We start from the raw sequence: 6,798 nt of genomic DNA, 5'->3' as shown, positions 1-6,798 counted from the left end.
GTGAAAGGGCTCTTAGAGTTTGTTTATCTCCACTTTAAGACCAAACTCCGAAGCTGGTTTACCCAGAAGATGAACAAGAAACAATTACCCTTTAGGGTCCATCCAAGATGACCAAAAAATAGTCAGTAGCTAAGAGTTAGAGATTCTTAGACTGAACTGAAGACAAAGAAAAGCTCTCGGAAAGGTGGAGCCAGACAGAAAAGGACATCCTCAGTTAACCTCTTGGTGCCAACCACACGCAAATAGGCAGCCTCTTGGCCTTGGCGCCGAGTAGCCACTAGGGATGAGCCGAACACCCCCCTGTTCGGTTCGCACCAGAACATGCGAACAGGAAAAAAGTTCGTTCGAACATGCGAACACCGTTAAAGTCTATGGGACACGAACATGAATATTCAAAAGTGCTAATTTTAAAGGCTTATATGAAAGTTATTGTCATAAAAAGTGTTTGGGGACCTGGGTCCTGCCCCAGGGGACATGGAACAATGCAAAAAAAAGTTTTAAAAACGGCCGTTTTTTCAGGAGCAGTGATTTTAATAATGCTTAAAGTCAAACAATAAAAGTGTAATATCCCTTTAAATTTCGTACCTGGGGGGTGTCTATAGTATGCCTGTAAAGGGGCGCATGTTTCCTGTGTTTAGAACAGTCTGACAGCAAAATGACATTTTGAAGGAAAAAACTCATTTAAAACTACTCGCGAGTCGCGGCTATTGCATTGCCGACAATACACATAGAAGTTCATTGATAAAAACGGCATGGGAATTCCCCAAAGGGGAACCCCGAACCAAAATTAAAAAAAAAAATGACATGGGAGTCCCCCTAAATTCCATACCAGGCCCTTCAGGTCTGGTATGGATTTTAAGGGGAACCCCGCGCCAAAAAAAAAAAAAAAACGGCATGGGGTCCCCCCAAGAATCCATACCAGACCCTTATCCGAGCACGCAACCTGGCAGGCCGCAGGAAAAGAGGGGGGGACGAGAGTGCGGCCCCCCCTCCCTCCTGAACCGTACCAGGCCACATGCCCTCAACATTGGGAGGGTGCTTTGGGGTAGCCCCCCAAAACACCTTGTCCCCATGTTGATGAGGTCAAGGGCCTCATCCCCACAACCCTGGCCGGTGGTTGTGGGGGTCTGCGGGCGGGGGGCTTATCGGAATCTCGAAGCCCCCTTTAACAAGGTGACCCCCAGATCCCGCCCCCCCCTGTGTGAAATGGTAAGGGGGTACATAAGTACCCCTACCATTTCACGAAGAAAGTGTCAAAAATGTTAAAAATGACAAGAGACAGTTTTTGACAATTCCTTTATTTAAATGCTTCTTCTTTCTTCCTTCATCTTCTGGTTCTTCTGGTTCTTCTGGCTCTTCTGGTTCTTCCTCCGGCGTTCTCGTCCAGCATCTCCTCCGCGGCGTCTTCTGTCTTCTTCTCCTCGGGCCGCTCCGCACCCATGGCATGGGGGGGAGGCTCCCGCTCTTCTCTTCTTCTTTTCTTCTCTTCTTCTCTTCTTCATTTTCTTCTCCGGGCCGCTCCGCAATCCACGCTGGCATGGAGGGAGGCTCCCACTGTGTGACGGCGCTCCTCGTCTGACAGTTCTTAAATAATGGGGGGGCGGGGCCACCCAGTGACCCCGCCCCCCTCTGACGCACGGTGACTTGACGGGACTTCCCTGTGGCATTCCCCGTGACGTCACAGGGAAGTCCCGTCAAGTCACCGTGCGTCAGAGGGGGGCGGGGTCACCGGGTGGCCCCGCCCCCCCGTTATTTAAGAACTGTCAGACGAGGAGCGCCGTCACACAGCGGGAGCCTCCCTCCATGCCAGCATGGATTGCGGAGCGGCCCGGAGAAGAAAAGAAGAAAAGAAGAAGAGAAGAAGAGAAGAAAAGAAGAAGAGAAGAGCGGGAGCCTCCCCCCCATGCCATGGGTGCAGAGCGGCCCGAGGAGAAGAAGATAGAAGACGCCGCGGAGGAGATGCTGGACGAGAACGCCGGAGGAAGAACCAGAAGAGCCAGAAGAACCAGAAGAACCAGAAGATGAAGGAAGATAGAAGAAAGAAGAAGCATTTAAATAAAGGAATTGTCAAAAACTGTCTCTTGTCATTTTTAACATTTTTGACACTTTTTTCGTGAAATGGTAGGGGTACTTATGTACCCCCTTACCATTTCACACAGGGGGGGGCCGGGATCTGGGGGTCACCTTGTTAAAGGGGGCTTCCAGATTCCGATAAGCCCTCCGCCCGCAGACCCCCACAACCACCGGCCAGGGTTGTGGGGATGAGGCCCTTGTCCTCATCAACATGGGGACAAGGTGTTTTGGGGGGCTACCCCAAAGCACCCTCCCAATGTTGAGGGCATGTGGCCTGGTACGGTTCAGGAGGGAGGGGGGGCCGCACTCTCGTCCCCCCCTCTTTTCCTGCGGCCTGCCAGATAAGGGTCTGGTATGGATTTTTGGGGGGACCCCACGCCGTTTTTTTTTTTTTTTTTTGGCGCGGGGTTCCCCTTAAAATCCATACCAGACCTGAAGGGTCTGGTATGGAATTTAGGGGGAACCCCACGTCATTTTTTTTTTTTAATTTTGGCCGGGGTTCCCCTTAATATCCATACCAGACCTGAAGGGCCTGGTATGGAATTTAGGGGGACTCCCACGTCATTTTTTTTTTTTAATTTTGGTTCGGGGTTCCCCTTTGGGGAATTCCCATGCCGTTTTTATTAATGAACTTCTATGTGTATTGTCGGCAATGCAATAGCCGCGAGTAGTTTTAAATGAGTTTTTTCCTTCAAAATGTCATTTTGCTGTCAGACTGTTCTAAACACAGGAAACATGCGCCCCTTTACAGGCACACTATAGACACCCCCCAGGTACGAAATTTAAAGGGATATTACACTTTTATTGATTGACTTTAAGCATTATTAAAATCACTGCTCCTGAAAAAACGGCCGTTTTTAAAACTTTTTTTTGCATTGATCCATGTCCCCTGGGGCAGGACCCAGGTCCCCAAACACTTTTTATGACAATAACTTGCATATTAGCCTTTAAAATTAGCACTTTTGATTTCTCCCATAGACTTTTAAAGGGTGTTCCGCGGCGAACTTGCGAACAGCCAATGTTCGAGTCGAACATGAGTTCGACTCGAACTCGAAGCTCATCCCTAGTAGCCACATATTTGCGCCCTTTAGTGCAAATTCAGCTGTGACGAGAGCGTGCGCCCTGTGCGCTCCCCGGCAGAGTTACTGGTGGCTAATTGAAAGCTCATGATCGCTGCTTGCGATCGGGAACTTTCTGCTCATGTGACCACCAGGACAGCCAACCACAATCTCAGTGGTCACAGGATCATAAACCACTTAAAGGGCCGTGAGGCAATGGCATCAAGGAGGTCAAGATGCTCAGAAACTGTCCTAGGAAAGAGAAAAAAGAAAAACAAAGCCAGAAATAGGTTAGTCCTAACAGCAGAGCTGGAAAAAAAGTCCATCCTCCTAGCAAAAATGAAACCAGCTGGTAGTAGGAAGGGGTTACCCTGGACTGGCCTACAATTTTTTTGTTTGCCAAAATGTAATCCTCCTGTAGGCCTCAGTAAACTCAGAAGGTGAGCGACTTTCTGTGCCCCTCAATAGCCGAGAAAGACACAAAGTTTAGTCAGTTTTAGAACAACTCAAGTCCCATCATGCACCAGGTCTGGACACCTTTTGAAGATACTTCTAGTCACTCAGGAACTGGCTGTACTCAAGCTATTTATACTTCTTTACCAACAGATGTCAATCCTATTAATACATTCTCTTTAGATTTCTTTAGACAACACACTGCCAAGCAGACAATGATACCTTATATGATATTCTTAACAGAAAAAGTAAATTCAGTGGGAGGAAACTAAAAGGCACATTTTTTTCTTTTTTGGAAGGTCTAATAACTGGATCTTAGCAGCAAAATAATGGCGCAAACTAGACTTCTACCATCTTGCCTCTAGCGCTGAATTCTGTTTCCTAAAAAAAAATAAAAATACAAAAAAAAATGCCTAAGACAGCAGTAGCAACTGTTCCACGGTGCTCTGTCCCTTGTGTGTGGCTATTTGACAGTAGGCTTGTGTCTGTGTCTTGAACAAAGAAAGGCACTAAGGTAACACAGTGCCTATTTTCCTGGATCTCGAAGGTCCTTGCTGGAACCAAACAATGCCACCAATTGCTCCTTATAATGTGTGATGTTTCTCTTCATAATGGCCTTGCAGGAGCCCAGCAATCATTGAAAAGCTTGCACATCCATAACTAAACACTTGACATCGTCCACCGCATATGCAGAAGATGCTCTGGGCTTGTTGGTAACAAGAGCGAGTTCACCAAAGTATTGACCTCTTTTACACTATGTTAGCTCCACTTCCTGGTTACTTTCTTGAGCGGTTTTTGTCTTACTTTTCATCATAATTTTCACCTCTCCCGATTCCACAATGTAAAAACAGTCTGCCTTATCACCCTGTTCAATGATTCAATCTCCATCCTTATAAATTTTTTCACCTATTACATCAACTATTTTCATACGTTCGGAAAGCTCTAATGACTTAGTATAAGGACAGACTCTACAAAGGCTTCAAATCTCTTTCTTTTTTTGGCATTTTTTTCAGAATTATTCTTCTGAAGGTAACCTGATCCAACCCCCAAAGTCCTCCTTCTGATGTGGCCACGATGGTTGCAGCCCTTGGAGTGTTGTACATCAAGGCGAGCTCTCCAAAACTGCCATGATTATCATACGCGCCCACACAGCGAGACTGTCCGTCTCTAGATACGAAAATGTCATACTGCCCTCGTTCTATAACATAGAAGTTATCTCCATCATCTCCCTGGTCAATGATATGTTCCTGAGGTTGTACTCTCCGTTCAAACATTGCATCAAGAACCTGAGAGAGCTGTTCCTGATCAAGGTTTTTAAAGATTAGAATATCTTTGCAGGATTCCTGTAGCCTACATCTCTGCTTGTCTGTTTTCGGGTGAACTACCCGAGGTTCTGTGTCGTCATCCTCCTCATTGGGATTAAAGGCTTCCGCACACACTGATACTCTTCTGCTGTATCTGTTCATGACAGGAGGTTCGAAGTCGGAGTCGTTGTCCTCCTCGTCATTCTTCTCATCGTCCCTGTTGGACTCGATCTGCATGGGTTGCTCGCCGTCGAAGTTGACCCCTCGGGTGCAAGGCCAGCCGGCTCCATCCTGCAGCCTCTTCTCCCTCAGGCAGGGGAAGTATTGGACGGCGAACTCTAGCAGGTCGGGCGGCCTCTGGCACAGAACCTGTAGCCCCGAAGCAGCCCGTGTAGCCCCAAAGCAGCTCGGTGAGGCCGGACGGGATCTTGATGCTCATGGTCCCCCGGGGGTCTCTGTTCCCCGCTGACAAGGCAATGTCTGTCCCCCCTCCCCCCAGGAGTACACAGTGGGACCGCTGACAGGGAGGGCTAAGGAGGAGGCGGCTCTGGTCTTCACCTCACACTGACACACACACACACCGCCACCGAGCCGACACCAACCTTTTCACTTTCAAAGCAAACTTCACATAGGAAGCTCTCTCAGGGTTTTGCTTCCTGAGTCCCAGGCCAAGAGCAATCCTTTGCTTTAGTCCTGCTTCATTTATACCACCTCTTGGTGGACACAAGTGGACCGCAAAATCTGGTTCGGAACCAACCCTGCCAAGGTGGCTGGTAAAACCTGGACCAAATTCCACCTTAGTTCTCGGAAAATGAACGCATGTGAGGTGAAACATAACGTCCATCAATCCCCTCGCCTTTCATAATGTCATAATATGCTGTATATATATATATATATATATATATATATATATATATATATATATATATATATATATATCCTTTCCCTTTTGTCCATTTAGCAAAGTTTTCTCCCCTTCATAGGCCAGCACTGGAGGTGTCTCCTTTTAGTTAGCAAAGAGACCTGAAGAGAGTTAGATGTGAAGGCAAGTTCTAACCTACGTTAGTGTTTATTATCAGCTTTATGCTTGCATTGTTTGAAAATAGTATTTCCTATGGTACAGGCAGAGTACAGACCAAACAATTAAATTCTTGAACAAAACCTAACGTCTAGGTTAAAACACTGTATATGTTGTCCCTGGACACAATTCACAATCCTACTCTTTAATAATAAAGAAATAGATCACTGAGGAGATGGAATATTTAAAGACATAGCTGCCATTGTTCAAATCTATTTATTAGCATTTCAATTTCCTATTACAGTATCTAACAAACTAATCAGTGATAAGACATGGTAACTAGATGTATTTTTGTTGTAATTTGATTTCAATGTCAATCACTGTCAAGCAAATCTTTTCTCTCTGATGTGTTGCTGGGCAAGAAAATGTCAAGCCAAATATGCTAATGAAACGATTTATAATATCTACTATGTAGGTTTTTAAGTAGTGTTGTGTATCTATAAATGTAAATGTATAGGTAACTACTGTAATTATTTTAATAGGTAGAGCAAAGATCAAAGCACAATTAACAATTACATATTACATATTACAATGTTATAAATTGTAGCTTACCAGTCCTTAGACATGGTGGTTTATTTAGTTTTCTTCTTTCAGGCTTTTGTATGGGTGATGTCATTGACAACATGGACAGTTTACATTCTGGTGCATTATAGCATGAGGGTGTGGCAGTGGTTTGGTTGTATTCAGCCAGGTTTTTTTACAGCTTAAAGAGGGACAGGTTAGACAGCACAGGCACTGTGCTGTTTAACCTGCTATAAGGTCACAGGAGCCCTTTTTTTTTTATAAGGGTTACAAACACTTTAATCTTTTCTGTTCTCTGTTGTGCTTAAAG

At 45.6% G+C, this 6,798-nt stretch overlaps 1 pseudogene; it reads right to left on the bottom strand.

The window, feature by feature from the left end:
* Positions 1-4,000: 4,000 nt before the first annotated feature.
* On the bottom strand, positions 4,001-5,327 carry LOC141146019 (cAMP-dependent protein kinase type II-alpha regulatory subunit pseudogene; annotated as a pseudogene).
* Between the last annotated feature and the right edge of the window lie 1,471 nt (positions 5,328-6,798).

Source organism: Aquarana catesbeiana, linkage group LG05, assembly GCF_042186555.1.
Source record: "Aquarana catesbeiana isolate 2022-GZ linkage group LG05, ASM4218655v1, whole genome shotgun sequence".
In the NCBI taxonomy this organism is placed as follows: Eukaryota; Metazoa; Chordata; class Amphibia; order Anura; family Ranidae; genus Aquarana; species Aquarana catesbeiana.
The sequence above is the reverse complement of the archived record's forward strand: the minus strand, read 5'-3'. Positions and strand labels throughout refer to the sequence as shown.